General features: G+C 41.0%; 1 long non-coding RNA gene across 1 annotated transcript in view; it reads left to right on the plus strand.

The window, feature by feature from the left end:
- Positions 1-6,981: 6,981 nt before the first annotated feature.
- Positions 6,982-17,560, plus strand: part of LOC109971984 (uncharacterized) — a 31,467-nt gene continuing 20,888 nt past the window's right edge. The window contains exons 1-2 of the long non-coding RNA XR_002276625.1: positions 6,982-7,673; positions 9,368-9,514. This is a non-coding gene — a long non-coding RNA (uncharacterized LOC109971984). The remainder of the gene's footprint in view (positions 7,674-9,367; positions 9,515-17,560) is intronic.

The following is a 17,560-nucleotide window of genomic DNA, read 5'->3' on the forward strand; positions in this document are numbered from 1 at the left end:
AGAGACTTGGGATGTACCCTTTGACACGTAAGCAGCAGGGAAGTGCTTGTTACGTTGTATAGTATTTGGGATTTTGGCTTTATAGACGTTGCTGCTTTAACTGACTGATAAGACGTCTGTGTTTATGTATAAAGCCAGGAACAATTTATTACCTGGTGGAATTCAAAAACTATTTAATGAAAGGGATGGGGGATACAATTTAAGGGGTCAGTTAAATTTTAAAATTCATGTTATACGTACAACCAAAAAAAGATTTTGTATTTCCATAAGTGGGGTAAAACTATGGAATAATTTAAGTGTAGACATAAAAAATAGTAATAGAATTGACGAGTTTAAACATAAATATAAAGGTATGTGTCAATCAAGATATATGCAAGAACAGGCTTAATGATTAATTAGATGGAACATTGTGGGTGTGGTGTATGAATGTTAACACTTTGTAATAATTCTTTAGTATATTACTTGTGTGGTGTAGAAGATAATTACTTAAGAATGTAATTATGTAAGAATGTTAACACTGTTATAATTTTTTTAGTATATTACTTGTGTGGTGTAGAAGAGAATTATTTATGTACAGATACTGCTTGCAAACCAATGATGGTAAGATGATGTCATGGGGTAGGACTGGATAATTTTGACTTCTTCCTACTCCATTCAAGCATGTACTAGGTATAAGCAAATTGATATTGGATTAGCATTTGTTGGATATGTGTAAAATTATGTGTTGACATATCAGCTGTCTTTACATGCTTGAAAGAATAAATCAAATCAAACTTTAGGGTAAGATTTTACAGAGCGTGAGTCTGCTATCACAACAGTACAAAGGGTATACGTGCAGAAAGAGAGATTAATAGAGCCTACAGCCTGCCACGTGTTACAGCTTGTCAACATCTAGCGACTGTAGTGTTAATATGAGACAAAGAAAGGAGTAGGCAAAGTAACATGAACATAACTTCCTTGTTAAAAGGAGGCTGGGGTGGATGGCTAGATGCACAAAACGCAGGACTTTTCCTCAGACAAGTGAAGTTCAGTTCTAGTTTTTGTGACTGTATCCAAGAATATGGTGTTTCATTATTTTTCTGCTGGTTAGCTAGCCATGGTGTTTAAAAAAAATATTGTGTATCATGGAAGCCAACATGAGAATGGAGGTGTGCCAACCCCCGCTTTGGTAAGAAAAAACAAAAGTACAGCTAAAGACCAGATTGCAGCCATTATTAGCCAAATTAAAACACATGATGGCAGCCAGAATAACTATAGGCATGCTAACTCTACCGGTCACGTTCAACCTGCTGCTGATGGTGCAGGTGGACTGGTCAAGAAGTCTGGTAAAGAGCCCCCTGCTAAGAAGAGAAAATCAGGTACAAGGCCATACAAAGATTACTTTTTGAAATACAGATTTGTTAATTGTTCAAATCCAAATCAGGGCGCATGAGCCGTGTGTTAGATGTAGCAAAAAACTTGACAACTGAACTAAAAAGACATTTGGACACTTCACTGTGAGTTTGCAAATAAACTACTGGATTTCTTTTAATGGAAGGTGCAGGAAATTAAACCACTGGGTGAGGTTCTTCCTAAAAATGTGACATTAAATAATAAAGCCCAGCTAGCTTCCTATATGGTTTCTTACTGTGTGGTCACAGTTAAAACAGCCCCACACTATTGCATTGACAAAATTCAGCAGATGAATTAAAATGCACCCCTCTGAGTAACAACACTGTTTTCTGAAGAATTAATGACATTGCAGACAACTTTGAGGAGCAGCTTATTTGAAGAGTAAAGGGACCAGGGGATTTTTCAATCCTGGAAGAAACAGTAGAGTTGTGAAAAAAAAAAATCAAGGATGCATCTGGCAAGGACACTGCATGGAACCATTGTTTCATTCATGGACAGGCTTTGGCATGCAAACGAATACCTCCTGATCTGGACAAAGCACTGACAGAAGTTGTCCGCGTTGTGAACTTTACCAACAGTTGGCTTTTTGATCAGCTATGCACTGACATGGCAGTGGAGCACATGGACCTACTGTTTCACACAGAGGTGCACTGGCTCTCCAAAGGCAGAGTCCTTACCAGATTTTATGAACGGAGAAATGACCTCCTTCAATTCACTAACACAACATGTAACAGAAACAACAATTCATTCAATCATAACCAGTGAATGCAACAAATGTTTTAATAATTTCTTCGTTGTATTTTAAATAGTGATGTTGTTACATTTTAAGCATTTTGTTTATATTTATAATCCATTTTAAACATTTTATAATTCACCAAAATTATAAAAAAGCATATTTTTCCAAACTGAGTGTTGTAGTACAATCAGCAGATGGTCATTAATTTTTAATTAATGTGTGAAATGACACTACAGTATATGAGTGAAGTTAGTGAATCTTTTTCCCAATCAAAATTCCCCCAAATTATGAAAAAGCATATTTTTCCTAACTAAGGGTTGAAGTATAACTAGCAGATGGCCTTTGATTTGTGAAGTCATTTTGGTAACACTACACTGGATAAGAGTAGCTATTGAATATTTATGTAGCAGGCCTCTGTCTTTTCATTGTTGAACTTTGTAGACGGTCCCTGTGCACTTGTCTCACAGCTGGCTACACATTGAGACCAATGTTATTTGTCTGGAGCAGAGGACGGCTCGTTTTGATAAAAAATAGCTTGTAGCTTGTTGTCTATTAAACAAAAGAGGCGTTGTTTGTATTTTAGCAATGTTTTGCTATTGAACTGGAAATGTCCGACCTGTGAATCTTTTCAACTTTACTGAAATCAGCTGCTATAACATACTGTTGTCAGCACACTGACCAACAGCTATCACCTCCTCTGTCTCATTTGCATGTACATGAGCTTTTGATCACCCATTCCTTTTCAGATAGTCAGGCACATCAGAATGATGATATGACTTCACTCCAAAGATAATGTGCACAGGCTTGCTCAAATGTTGGTTAGGGACATTTCTGCCCTCCTAAAATATTGGTAGGGACATGTCCCTACCATCCATATGCAAAACTACAGCCTTAGTTCAATTAAACTGATTTATGACTACATATCACCCCTCACCCTCTGCACCCCCCCAAGGTGTAGGAGTTAAACACAAGGATGTAATGTAATGAGTCATCAGGAGATGTGGCCAACAGCACACACTTTAAGGGCCCTGACACAGACGTCACAGGGAAGCTGAGCATCTTTCTGTCATTGCTGTGGTGCTCCTGCACTTTCCTGAGATCACTTGGCAAACATACAATGTGGACAGCACTGTGATGTTGTTTTTCTTGGATTGTTTATGACTTCTGAGTTGCTGTAGATATTGAGTAGTGGGGCTCACTGAACAACATATATTTATTCTAGACATAGCCACTGCTTCCACAAACATAAATTATATTACTTCTTATAAGTCAAGGCTTCTTCTTCTCTGGAAAGTTGTCTGACACCAGAGTCACTGACATTTTTGTTTGTTTGGAAGTCTAACTTTTTGTACTTGTGCCTGTTTGGTTATTTTATGGCTCCAAACAATCCTGCTTGCACCAAGTTGCTTTCAGTGGCACAGCTGTGGTTGTATTTATGTCCACCAGATAGTGTAGTGTCATTTGCTTTATGAAATTGCACCTCTTATCACAAGCACAAGGACAAAAAAGTATTCTTTATGCTTTTGACTGAGTCATGCACACAAAGCTCACATAAACAGTTTCACATATGTTAGATTTAGCCACCTTCAGTTTGATACGGACTCAGAACAACTTCAACTACACATTGGAGTTATAATAATAATAATGTTTATAACAGTAAAGCCTGGTGAGTTCTGAGTTTTGGTGATTTATTTGACCTCTGACATGAATGTTTAGGAGTGGACTTTGAGGACCGAACTTTAACTTGATACTCGGTAACTTTATATATGGGCTACACATCTTTTAAGCATTTCTGTAATGCTGTAGATAACCATTTTATTTGTCAGTAATATAAGACTACACCTTAACTATGACATCTATACATATAGTACATCATATCCTGCAGTTGTATGTTACGTGCTGCTAACTGAGCCATACATATAGCTGATGACATCACTTAAAAAAATAAAGTGTGAAATATAAATTGCTGCAGGCTGATAATGAAATGTGAGCTGAATTTGACCTTGACAGCTCATTATTTTAAAGACTTCAAGACTTAAATTGATTACATGTGTTTAAATTAGCTTTAGATTTACTGTAAATGTAATTTCAATGTGACAATTTTTAAATGTGTTGCCACAGAAGAGGTGTGTGCGAACCAGCTTTACTCAGCGACCCAGTAGGGGTCCGTTCCATCCTTATTTACTTGAGCAAAAAGGGAAACATTTCATATGGTACAGAAACTCGGTGCTAGGCTTGTTCTTGAACAGCTGAATGTGATCATAATCATTAACAGCTTAGCCATTCTTACAGCCTTTAATAGATGCTGAACAAATGCTTTAAAAGCACATTTTGCCATCTAAATTGATTAATTCCACCTAATTGCTGCTTGCCTGCCAGCTATGTAATCTCATTAAATTGGACCTGTACAGCAAAATTACAAGGTTTGATTGTTCACAGTACTGTAACAGTAGCATGAAAAACAGATTAAGTCAATACATGTTGTACAAGCCCCAGTTTTGGACTGTGAGCTTTCTGTCTCCGTCTTAGTGTTCCAACAACTTAATGACATGAAAGTTTCACACAGACGTAATGTGACCTTTTACAATGTGTGGTTGGAGAGCAGAACACATTCGTTCTGAAGCCTGTTGCTGTGTCCAGGAATGCTCTCCATGTTGCTGTCTGTTGGCCTCATCATAACAGGTGAAATAAAATATGGGTCACAGTTGCTGACATTTTAAGAAATATGCTTTCAGCTTTGTTGTTGAGTTAGATGAGAAGGTCAGTACCACTCTAATGTCTGTATTCTGAAGCTACAGCCAGCAGACGACTAGGTTAGCGAAGCATAAAGACTAAAAGCAGCAGTAACTATTGTTTTATGGGGAGTTGTTTTGGTGCTCGAATCATTTCTTTATCATACCAGTGTCTTTCTGGAGTACCCGATAGTTCTCTGGTAAGCTTTTGGTGATGGCATGATCAGCTCCACTATTTTAATATGTTGATTAGTGAGCTTTAAAGTAATGGTAGGTGGTAGCTAACTGTTTAGCTGTGCTTACTACCTACAGTATGTCTTGCAAAGCCAAGCTAAACTAGTTGGTCCTGGGCTATGTCCTCACATCTGCAATATGGATCAAAGGGAGGTACTGTATTTTCCTGTCTAATTTGTGGCAAAATACTAGATAAGTGTGCTTCCCAAAATAGCAAACCGTTCCACTGAGGACTTTTTGTCCACAATGGCATAAAAGTTCAGAGTGTAAGTAGAATGTACTTTGAGTCTCAAATAAACCCTGTGCTAAAACAACGCATGGAAAGCAGTTTTACCACCTAATTGAAGTCTACTGCCAGCGAGCTATGTTATCTTGTTAACATGTACCCCGGGAGTAAAATTACATGAGTTAATTGCTCAAAACATTGTAAACAGTAGCTACAGACTTCAAAACTTCCCATTGCACTACAGTATAAAAACCATCCTTGTTTACATTTCTGTCTAAACAAACAGATAACATGTTTCAGGTACACTTTACAATATGGTACATAAATGTGTGTAGTTGCTGGGGAATGAGTGAGGAACACATGAGGAATGATCGGCATTGTTACTTTTGAATGTTGGTACTTATGAACGACACCGATCGTTCCTCGTTACATTAATCATTACTTGTGTTTCTCACTCGTTCCCCAGTTACTATACACATTTTTGTGTAATGTATTGTAAAGTTTCACCATAGCCTTTTCTGACCTTTTATAGTGTAATTTTGTATGATTCAGCACACATTGCTTGTAAGTTCTTGACATAAACCAGACCATGAATGCATTAAAGAGAACTGGACAGGCCCTATTCATTGCGATGAAAGTTGCTCACTAGCTGATTTCACATAAAAAGCCTGTCTGTTTTCATTCCTAGGACATCATCGAGTACCTTTTGTACAGGGTACAGGGTTTTTAATAGTGGACACTCAAAGCAACTGCTTTGGTTGTGATGCAGTACATATGAAGGGAGAAGGAAAAAGGCGTTCAAGTCCAGAGTGAACATTGTGCTTTTTATTGATAAGTGTTTTAGCCCAAACAACTATCTTTTCCTAAACCTTCAGTGCCTAAACATATCCACACAAGGTTTGTGCATAGAGCCAACCCCTTTACTGAGGAATCTTTGGTGTCTCATACTGACTTGTAAGGGTACCTTTGGTGTCAGCATGAGAGCCAGCGGGTACTTGACCAAGCCCCTGGGATGACGACACTTTTAAAAAGCGGGCTTCCTAACCCTTTAGGGCCCAGCTTGCTCGCTGGAGTCCTTCTCAGGCTGTTGTCACAATTTGTGTGAAACCTGTAATGAAACAAACAAACTCACTGCAGTCAGGTTAAGCAAAATTTTGCAAAATGTCATTTAAACTGCCTTCTCTCAAAAGCTGTCAATCTGATCTGATAAGATAGTGGCTTTTCTTGTTTCTGACATCTGAGCTATCTGCTGTATTTATGTGAAAACAGATTTGAGCTGTCTGTCACATCTCATTTGATGGCCTCGATTCTGTTCCAGATGCGTTCTCACATTCCTAAGAGGGAAATTCTCAGGGAAACATTGAATCCTTGTCATACTTTCTCAAGTTGGAAAATTCTGTCTGACAGCAGTTTGATTCCCAAAAATAGAAGTGAAGCTGTAGCTGAAACACAAGAAAAAGCTCAAGTGCTCGATTGTATGTGTACATACACAGGAAGGGTCTGAACACGCACACACACACACACACAGCAGAGCACACAGACACACAGTGACAAGTTACAATAGATGTTTAGGAGACACCTGCTCGCCTCATGCACCCTCCTCCTTTTCTTCATCCTCCCTCCCTCTCCTCCATTAGGATTCAGTTCAGGGCTCAGCTCCGTCTCTGTGAGTAGGTTAGCCATGCGTATCATGGTGAAATCCAGTGAATGATAATGAACTAAGCAACTGTGTGTGTGTGTGTGTGTGTGTGTGTGAGGGAGGAGGGGAGGCAGTGGCACGCTTGCTGAATCACTCCCACTGTCCATCCTTCCATCCACCTATCTGTCTATTCACCCATCTATTCCTCCTCCACCTACTCGTTGGTGGTGTGTTGGCTAGAAGGACAGCCCCCATGCTCTGACACACTCACACACGTAGACACTCACCTCCGCGATGTGTCACTACCCATTCCACCTGCCTCTTCCCGTCATTCGCTCGCTGTTCCATCTACCTACACTTGTTCTTTTCAGTCCCTCCATCCCTCAGCTTCTCCTTTTTATGTTCTCTCTGAGTCTTTCTCTTCACCCCTCCTCACCCTCAGCCCCCCCTACGCTGTGTGTCACCGCTGCCGGGAAGAAAGAAAAATGCTCTGCCCAACAAGAGTGAGAAGAGAAAGGAGAAAAGAGTCAAAGAGAAGAAGATAGTGAAAGCCGGAGTTCATTTGGAGCGCAGTGATGCCTCCATTCACCATGAGCCAGACTTGATGGAATATCCCGGACGGTGCAGGCAGAAGGAGGAAGAAGAAGTAGAAGAGAAGGACTGAAGAATAACAGGACTGAGAAGGCAGGACGGCTTGGCGCTTGCCTCAGGAGGGTACGGCAACACAAAAAAGAACAAGCAAACATATACATATGCTCTTGCCAGTCACTTCTCTTAGCAGCTAAGGCTCGTCTGTCCCTTACGGCATTTTTAATTTTGGTTTTGATCTCCCTCTCTCTTGCTCTCTCCAGCACACTCTATAGCTCGCTCGCTGTCTCTACTGAGTTGTGTCCACAGGCTCTGCTTGGGACTTTGACTAATTGTGAAACAATTCTCTGGACTTGAGCAGAGAAAAGACTTTCTCTGCATTCTATTTCTTTTTCGTTCTAATTAATTCCCCCCTGTGCAGACCCTCAAAGAGCCTCTCTCTCACTCTCTCTCTCTCTCCAACTCTGTCCCTCTCTCTACCTAACTCTCTGTTTTTCCCCTCTCTCCATCTGTCTGCCTTTGAGAAGCAAATAATTGGATGTGGAGATTGGCTTCTCTGTGGCTGAACCAGTGGATTGAGGCTGCATGGCACTTCGCATAAACACACACACACAAACACACAATTCACCTGAAGCTCCGAGTGTCTGTGGTTGTGAGTATGTGTGAATGTGAGTGCTGGTGTGAGCTAGACACATCAAAACTCTTCATTTTATTTAATCATTTGGTTGGGTCTTTAACGGGTAAGGCTGGTATTATTCTATACGTTTTTGTATTCTCAACAGCTGTTGTGTAAAGACCAAAACCCACAAGATGTTAGTGCATCTCTCACTTCTTTTTCAACTTTTCAGCTCTGTCTGAGGCTTTCTAAACCCAAGACAAACACATACATCTCTACATATGTATTTTTATTTTTAACAAAGGTGACATCATTTCTTAACACAGCCGGCCACTGCAGTTTTTAGCAAACATTACTCAAACTGGAGTAAATAGTGTATCTATTGCAGATAGAAAACACATTTGATTCTCTGCTGAGTTTTTGCAAGTGTTTGTGGAAATGACTCAAAACAAAAGAACCTGTCATTTATACATTTAATAGTTTTTGGACAAAGGAACGTGAAGGAGAAGGTATCTCATTGTTGGTTTTAGTCTCCCTGTCTTCTTGCTTGCTTCAATTTACAAATCCAAAAAAATTCTCAAAACAAGATAATTTCTATGGGAAGCATGCTGAAATATGCTGACCGTACTAGCAGTGAGAAGAAGGGAAAGTAAGGAGAAACTGAGGTAACGAGAGAGAGAGATTTTGGTAGCTCAAGTGGCCAAGAGACCTTTGAAGAGATTGGCAGAGGTATTTCCCTGAAGAGAGAGAGAGGAGGCTTGAGGAGCTTATGAGACAAGAAGACACGAGATGCGCTGTAATGCTGGTGAGCTATTGGCTAGCTGGAGGACAGACACGAGCCACTCTCGCTAGTGTGAGGCAGGATGCCAAGTCTTCAGGGACGAACAGGAGACCCTTCAGAGCTTTCACACCCTCAACACACATACAGCAGAGAGCTAGCTTAACACATTTTACACACTCAAAGACACACATACACACTGTAACCACAAAAGGAACAAGAGGGACACGACTTCAATGGGACCTTATTCACATTTTTTCTTTTTCAGCCACTTCTACTTTTTTCTTCTGCTGTGTTTCATTATTCACCCACTCTCTTTCTCTCCCTCTCTCTCTCTCTCTCCTCTTCACCTTCCCGCCCAACCACACATCTCCCTCCTCCCTCTTTCCTCCTCCTCATTCTCCTCCTCCTACTCCCGCTACTTAGCTCCATCCAGACCAGTCTCATTGTCCTCACACACACCTCGCCGCGGAACGTGTGCGCGCAAGTGCGTGCATGTGTCTGTGTGAGGACGGGGGTGCAGCCACTCATTTCTACATCACAGTGCAGCAGAGCGCCAGGTTCCACTCTGAGGTGAGTGTGTGTCGCCTCCTTCTCTGATAAACACTTTTCACTTTATTAAATTTCTTTTACAGTTTTAAAAGTGTGTGAATGCAGTTTTATTTCCATTGTAGAGGCAGTGGGGATGGAGTGGAGCGTGTGAATTTCTGTGTGTGTTGTTTTGAGGTAACAGGGGTCAAAGGTGCTGGCGGTGACATTTGGATGGCTGTAGGATTGGATATGGAGCTGAAATTGTGGTTCAGGCTCCTCCAGGCTGCTGCTGTGATTGTGAGGGAGTGTGTGAGTGTGTTTTGATCTGTGTGTACGAGTATGTGTGTGAAGCCAGAGGGTGAGCTTGGCTCAGTTGGTACGTGCTCTGCTTACAAATTACTGACCACGGCATGAGCCTTACTTGCCACTGGTTCACACTGAGCCTCCAAGCACTCCCTCCTTTGGCGTTTTGCTCTTTTCTATCCATCATTTTCTTTTTCTATCTCCCTCGTTTCTCAGTCTGAATGATTTCAGTTCAGTGGCTTACTGTAACTGGCATGCCTGCTGATAGCAAACCAAAGCTCTGTACTAAATGCAAATTCTCAAACAACCAGCCAATAGTTGACATGTTCAATTTATCTCTTCTTCTTTCACTTTCTTTCATTCTTCTTCACTCTAGTACACACACACAGATATATGCACATTCCATGACAAATTTAAATATTTCCCGGTGGGGTTGGAGGGTGAACAGAAATAGATCTAATTCTAAATCAGGACAGCAAGCTCAGCTCAGGCAGCCTCAGCACCCTCCCTCCCTCCCTCTCTCCCGCTCTCCCGTCACAGCCAGCAGCTACAACACTTGCACTCCATAAAAAAAAAAAAGTTCAAAGATTTGCTGCAAATTTACCAGTGGTATTAAATTTAGTGAATATGCTGCGACAGTGTGAAATAGCTAAGCTGAAAAGCTGCCAAGTCCCACACACTTCAGCCCTGCTGCTGGACATAGGAGGCGTGAAGACAAAAGGGCGTCTCAGTTTCAGAAATTTCGAAAGCAGCTTTAGGGAAGGAGGTGTTTTGTTTTTTTTTAATTTGTTTTGCACTATACAAAATCATAATGAACACAAGATGTAAAAATGTCTCATTTACCTTGTAAAAGCTTGACTTTCTGCAGATTTCAGAGACTTTATGTTGTGTGCTGTAGATTTGTCTGTTCCAAGACTGGAGTTAAGATAGAGCTCTGGAGTTGGTGAGTTTCTCGCTGCCTGTCTATCTACCTACCTGTCTGTTTGACTCCTTAGCAGAGATAGGATAGCTCACAGCCCGCCAGCTGCCTCTAGCGGTCCTGCTGAGGGAGTGAAGGATGGAGACGTGGAATGGGGGTAAAAGAGGATGCAGAGGAGCAGGTTGCAGGAGTGTGTGTGTGGTTGTGTTTGTGTTCATATGTCAGTGTGTTACTTTGTGGTGGCAGTGTGAGAGATAAAGCAGGATGAGGGTGAAGGGGTGGGAGTAGGATAAGATGTGCTGAAGGCTGGATAAGCAGCACCTGGTGGGAGAGAGAAAATAGAAGATAAGGACACACAAAGAGAGCGACGTGGGGCTGTGAGGTGGGGGCTGTAGAAGTGGGTGAAGCCTCTCATATCTACCTACAGTCAGGACGGACGTCACGTCAAGACCCACTCATACTCTACCCCCCTCCGTCTTCCTCACTAGCCACTCTCTTCATCTCTACTCCCCTCTTTTTTTGACAATGAGTCGACAGCAAAGAACAAAAGAAGACATAATACATGCAAACCCTCCTCTCTCTGCAGTCAGGAAGGAGAGGAGGAGAAGGAGGAGGAGGAGATGGGAAAGAGAGAGGGATGCGTAAGGCTAAACGTGTAATGGCAATTGCGGTAATGTAAAAGATAGAAATAAAAATACGCTGCAGTAGTCAAACTGGTGTACTTTTGTAAGGATAACGAATGAGTAAACACTGGGATGCAGAATGTCATTTAACAGCAGCAGAAATTGGAAAAATTTGCAATTGATGAATATATTGTACACATTAGACAACAAGATGAAACTTTTAATGAGATGACATATGTCAAAAGAAGAGTCTGTCCTCACCAGAGCACTGAAACTAACTTATGTTTACATTTTCTGATAATTAGGGGGATGTTTATTAACCTGTCACAAGTTGCAGTCAGGTGCGCAATTTTTCAATTTAGCGGCGTATTTACCAACACTAAAAATGTAAATGAGCACAGCCACAGTTGGGTTCATTTGAATGCATGGCTGCTTAAAAAAGAGACGTTTCCTGTAGTGTGCATGTGTGGACCGAGAGGGAGCGTAAAACAAGTGTAAGTTTACAGCAACTAAACTTTAATATAGTTGAAGAAATCAACAAATGCATTTCAGAACTCTATTCACATAGTCTCCTGCCAGTCAATTCATCTTTGATTTTGTTCAGAAACTGAAGCATGGTTTGACTTGAAAGCCTGTAAATGTTCCTCACATTGTCCTCTAGTGAGTGATGGGATTTACAAACACCCTCTCCTTCATCAAACATGTTCTTAGTTCTGACAAGGTCTCAGATGACTGACAGCTGCCATGCTGACAGCAGAGTCGCAGATTTTACACCTGCTTTCTCCTGATGTTAACTTTCAGCCGTGTGTTCATTCTGTCACAGTGTGGGTAAATCGGGTGCTGAGGATATTAGTATAACTTTTCATTCTCTCCTCCCTGATTTTGCATTTTAAAATGCATATGCAAATTCCAGCAGTTCCACTTTTCTTCCTTTTTCTCTGGTGCAAAACCACACTACAACATCTTAGTAAATATTAACACATGTAATTTCACTGTTTAGCGCCAAAAATTGAGCTGCAAAACCTTAGTAAAAATCCCTTCTAATTTTGTGGTTGATGCATAATGGCCCCCACTTTCTCATAAGGAAAGGCAGAAGTAGTGTGGTGTATTATTTGTGTAAAAAAATAACCTCCAAGTAAACAGGCGGGCAGGTGCTTTTGCATACAAAGTGGTGGATTCAAACATCAGATTCGCAGCCAGTTATTTTACCAATAACTAATACTGTACTGATTTTTCTTAATCTTGGCCAACATCTTTGCTGAAAGTAGCTTTAATCATCTAAATTTATTCAAATCTAAATGGTAAATTACTGCTTTTTTTAATGCAGGTTTTATTTTTGTTTTACATCATTTCTATCTGTCATAATACTGGGGCACTACCTAATGTGGGGCAAAAGATAACACAGAATTTTCATGTTGTTACACAAGGTCAAGCAGTGAGTGCTTCCAGTGACATTATTATATTTGGTAGACATGGTCTCCTGCAAAAATTCATAAAGATCTGTCTGCATTTTGAGGGCTAGGGTTAAAGTTATGAGGAAATATGTGCCAAGGACTGTGTTCAGAGCACAAAAGTATTTTTTTTTATCACAGGTATTTTGGGGTTTGTGAGGTGTATGTGTAACTGACAAAATCCAACCTTATATAACTTTAATCACCATCTTGTTGCCTACAACCTTTCACCATTTTCAAATACAGTATCTGACGAGCTCACAGCAAGTGCTAGCTAGGCTCAAGTATAGCCTCCGTGGTGCGGGGCTGGTTGTAACGCTGCATTACAACCAACCCTGCTTATGTAAACAATGACAAGAAGCTATTTTTTTGGAAATTATCCATATTTTGCTGACCTGTGATATTATTTTTATTTGCTGTCCTACGTTGTAATAAATTTTTCAGTGTTTGACACACAGTCCCATTTCACATTCATATAAACTGCTCAACAAAATTTGGGGAGCACTTGATCATCACAGTGTAACACCAAATTAGTTAAACTTCAGCGATATAAATCTGTCCATTTAGGAAGCACAAGTGACTGTGAATCAGTTTCACCTGCTTTGGTGTAAATGAAAGTGACAGCAGGTGCAATGGAGAGGCAAAAGCAAGACAACCCCCACACAGGGAATGGGTGGCGACAGACAAATGCTCTCTTCTGATCCTTTCTGACTAATTCTTCTCAGGTTTTGTGTTGTGCTAGTGTCCATGTCACTACTGGTAGCATGAGGCAGTACCTGCAGCCCAGTCAGGCTGCACAGGTAGTCCAGTCACTCCAAGATGGCACATCCATATGTGCAGTCACAAGAAGGTTTGCTGTGTCTCCCAGCATAGTCTCAAGAACATGAAGGAGATACCAGGAGACTGTTACACCAGGAGAGCTGGACAGGGCCATAGCAGGGCAACAACACAGCAGCAGGACCAATATCTGCTCCTCTGTGCAAGAAGGAAAAGGAGGAACAATGCGACCTCCAGCAGCTACTGGTGTGCATGTTTCTGACCCAACTGCCAGAAACAGACTCCCTGAGGGTGACATGAGGGCCCGATGTCCTCTAGTACAACCTGTGCTCACAGCCCAGCACCATGCAGCTCGACTGGCATTCATCAGAGAACACCAGAATTGGCAGGTCCACCACTGGCGCCACCTTCTCTTCACAGATGAGAGCAGGTTCACAGTGAGCACATGCAACAGACATGAAAGAGTCTGGAGATGCCAAAGTGAATGTTATGCTGCCTGTAACATTATGGAGCATGACCAGTTTGGTGGTGGGTCAGTGAAGGTCTGGGGAGACGTATCCTTGGAGGGCCGCACAGAGCTCCATGTCATAGCCAACGGTACCCTGACTGCTGTGAGGTACTGGGATGAAATTAGACCTTAATACTGGTGCAGTGGGCCCTGGGTTCCTCCTGGTGCAGGACAATGCCCGGCCTCATGTGGCCAGGGTGTGTAGGCAGTTCCTGGATGACAAAGGTAATGATGCCATTGACTGAGTATAAAAGGACAGCTCTTGTCAAACTGTGGTGTCAAGCCAAGATTTATTGTTTTTAGACCATGCCTACTTTTGACACCTTGCCTCTGTCTACATCAAAGCCTGTCAACTTTTAGGATGTATTTTTACATACTTCCGACAATTTTGCATAACCACAGTAGAATTTCACAATGTCTAATTTGACATGTAAATGAGTACCTATGAATTGATTAGTCTATCTGTCATATAAATCAAACTTTACTAGCTAGTGTTACAATCCTCTGGGCTCTATTTTCCTGCAACAGGGTATAGTACTAAACTCATGCATGGAAGATAGAAAGTTTTTGCTCCAGTAACTAACAGCAGTTATATTGCATAATTTACTCACAGCTGCATCCAGTGTGCAAAATCCATTAGGGTCTCGCATGTAACCTTATTAACAGTCACAGTTTTCAAAATAATGCAGAAATGTCATATTGTAATAACTGAATTTGTGGTGAAACTGACTGTGGTCCACCAGAGTGCACAGCCAATGGATGTGTTGCCGACTTTATCTCCACCTACAGCTGCTTTCAAAGCTGATCAAACAGCCATAAAATGCAAAAACAGACACAATGTATATCCCCGTGGTAGTGAAGGTATGTCTGTGTGAAACTTGTTCATTTGTAAAAGCTGTAGCTTAACAGTGACATCAGCCACAGTGAGGTCAGGCTGACTTTACCTGCTGCGCAACCAGATTAATGGAGACATCTGCAGGGTGTTTGGTATTTATCTTGGCCCATGAGCTGCTTTCACATGTTATTATGTGTAATATCTGAATTCCCAAACACCAGCTACAGCTCACCTCTGGATACATCTTGTACTGTAAGTAGCCTACAAATAATGCGTGCCAACACTGTTTGACCATATTTATATCTATAGCCACGTAATGAGAACTAGTTTATTTATCTTTTTTAAAAATAACCTTCATAATATGTGATGAATTATTCTGGGTGAATTCCAGCAGATCCATTGTGGATTAGTGGGTTAATTTTAAGTTCACGTGGCCATTAAAATACGTGTGTGCCTGATCTTGTGCTTCCCAGCCAGCATGCTTGTCAGGGAAATTGCAGATACACCTGCAAATGCATTAAGAAGTAGTCAAAAACAGCACCAAAATTGCATTGTGATGCCTAATTAGCATGCACACGGCCTCAATTGTGCCTCTCCTCCCACCCTAGCGTAAGTGCATTCATTCATGGCAGGAAAACACCAAACTCATCAATGTGCAACAAAAAGTAGACATATGCCTGAGAAAAATTACATAAAGACTGCTAAATTGCACTGGCATGAAAATAGAGCCCTCTGTCTGTTACAGTTAACTGCACCCATGGGGTAAGTTGTAAGATCATGTCCCCCATCATTTCCAGTGGAGGTGTATAAGAACGATAGGTGCTAGAAATAGTTCAAGTGTTCCTTTGTAGCAGAGATTTACAGTATATGTTGCTTATGTAAAAACATGATTGTTCCAACTCAAATACTTTTTAAATCATTTTGCACAAACCAAAATGTATTAGGTTGTAAGCTGCACTTCACCAGGTCTACAAAAATGTTCAAGTCAGCTTTCAAGTTATAATTCTAAGTCGAAGGTGGAGTACTGAAAATTTTGGACAGATCTACCACTTGATGAAAAGGTCTATAGCGGTATCATGAAATCATTGGCAAAATGGTTGCAAAGCCTCCATCACTGCTCAGTAATGAAAATCTAGTACTGACATTAATGTAGTTAATGTTGCTTATATGTGACACTGTGAAGGTAGCCTGTTTAAAGGATGTGACTAGAAGCCCCACAGGAGGTCAATGGCTGAACACTCCAAAGTCAAACTAATAGGAGGTTTACCTGTTCTTTCTGTTCCGCTGATGCCTCGTGTCTGCAGATCCCTTTTTTAGAGTTATTTTTGGGGCTTATGCCCTTCATTTATTTACTTATTTTTGGGAGGAAGTAGGTTGCAGAGAGGCAAACAGGAAACCGGGGAGACAGAAAGGAGAACCTCCGACACGTCGGCTTTCAGGCTCAATCCGCTGACGTTGTGCACTGCATGTAGTGTGCTGCATGGCGTGCCGTGCTGTAATCACTCGATGACAGGGTGCCCAGTTTCTGAGAGAAGGAAAAGTAATCCAGTGGTTAGACACTGTAGACAAGTTTTATTGAAAAAAAAAAACATTGACAAGCCCTTAATTAATTAATTACCTATACAGATTTCTACTTGCTTTAGTTGTGTACTTTGTTTAGTTTTTTGACAGATTAATAGATGTGAAAAACATTTAATATTACCTGAAAATGAAATGGTAGCTCATCTTACAAAACTGTTTGTTGATGCCCTGTTTGGTATTCTGCCAGTTTGCGACGTTTGTCCCACTGGACCTATACTTTTTAGTGATGCTGCCATGTTCAGAATTAGCAATTATTTAGGTGAATATACTGTAGTGTTATCAGTGCTAAAATAGGCCAGTATGCACCAGTAGGCAGTACCAGCACTTCTACATTTTACACTTTGGTGTACTGGGGCTTTTTTTGGCATACTGGCACTTCTCAAAAGTTGCCAGTACTCTTTGCTGTCCTCTCTACGGACTTTGAGATGAACTGTGTCTCACCTGGAAAGTGGACAAGAGCAGATGGTGGCAGCAGGGGCGGTGCTATGAAGTTGCAGTCGAAATTGACTTTTTAGGAGTTTTTGGCTAGCCCTAAAAGTTTTGACATCTGTGTCATCTTTGTCTGCCTACTTTTCCGCCTAGGGTACCGGAGTCACTGTGTTAAGGTTCACTTGACCGGTCTTTGAAGTAGGCTACCCGCAGTTTTCCAGAAAGAATTATAATAATACTTTATTTATATAGCACTTTACAACTCAAAAAAGGAGCACAAAGTGCTTCACAATAAACATGCATACCATAGCAAACCTTAAAAGCAACAAAAAATAACATATCGAAAAGGTGGATGATAAAACAGCAAAAGAAAAGATACCCCTAAAAAACTGGGTTAATTGTCAAAAGCCCATCTAAAAAGGTAAGTTTTTAGAGTTACCTTAAAAGGGACCAACTCAGTTATGGACCGTATTTCTGGAGGTAACGAGTTCCAGAGCCTAGGGCCATAGCTGCTAAAAGAGCAAGCAAGCAAGCAAGCAAGCAAAGTTTATTTATATAGCACCTTTCTAAACCTGCGTTACAAGGTGCTTTCCAGTAAAACATAAACAAATAATAATAATAATAAAAAAAATACCTAAGACCAGATAAAACACATCAATACA

Source organism: Monopterus albus, unplaced genomic scaffold (assembly GCF_001952655.1).
Source record: "Monopterus albus unplaced genomic scaffold, M_albus_1.0 scaffold241.1, whole genome shotgun sequence".
In the NCBI taxonomy this organism is placed as follows: Eukaryota; Metazoa; Chordata; class Actinopteri; order Synbranchiformes; family Synbranchidae; genus Monopterus; species Monopterus albus.